This window comes from Bison bison, unplaced genomic scaffold, assembly GCF_000754665.1.
Source record: "Bison bison bison isolate TAMUID 2011002044 unplaced genomic scaffold, Bison_UMD1.0 scf7180017864495, whole genome shotgun sequence".
In the NCBI taxonomy this organism is placed as follows: domain Eukaryota; kingdom Metazoa; phylum Chordata; class Mammalia; order Artiodactyla; family Bovidae; genus Bison; species Bison bison.
In genome coordinates, this window is record NW_011495054.1 from 14,194,683 (window position 1) to 14,195,291 (window position 609).

Here is a 609-nt window from a genome sequence, read left to right on the forward strand (position 1 = left end):
GGCGGCCCCGCCTCCCGGCCCTCCAGGCAGGCTCTGCACAGGGGCGTTAGCAGTGGACGATGGGCTGGCAGGCCCTGCTGTGTCGGTGTCTGGGCCGTGGAGTGACCTGGAGAACGGAGGCCTGGATGAGGACTAACAGAGGGACAGAGACTCAGTGCTAATGGCCCCTGGGTGTCCATGTGATGCTGACTGGACCCTCAGCAGCCAAAATCTCCTGGATTGACCCCAGAACTTCCCAGATCTAGATCCACGTGGCTTTAGAAAGGCTTAGGAGGTGAACAAGTTGGGGTGAGGGCTACCATGGTGACCTGGACCAGAACTCCTGAGACCCATGGCACTGAATGGGGTTAGGGACCCCTCCCAATGGCACCCCACTCCAGTACTCTTCCTTGGAAAATCCCATGGACGGAGGAGCCTGGAAGGCTTCAGCCCATGGGGTCGCTAAGAGTCAGACACGACTGAGCGACGTCACTTTCCCTTTTCACTTTCATGCATTGGAGAAGGAAATGGCAACCCAGTCCAGTGTTCCTGCCTGGAGAATCCCAGGGACAGGGGAGCCTGGTGGGCTGCCATCCATGGGGCCACACAGAGTCGGACACGATTGAAGCA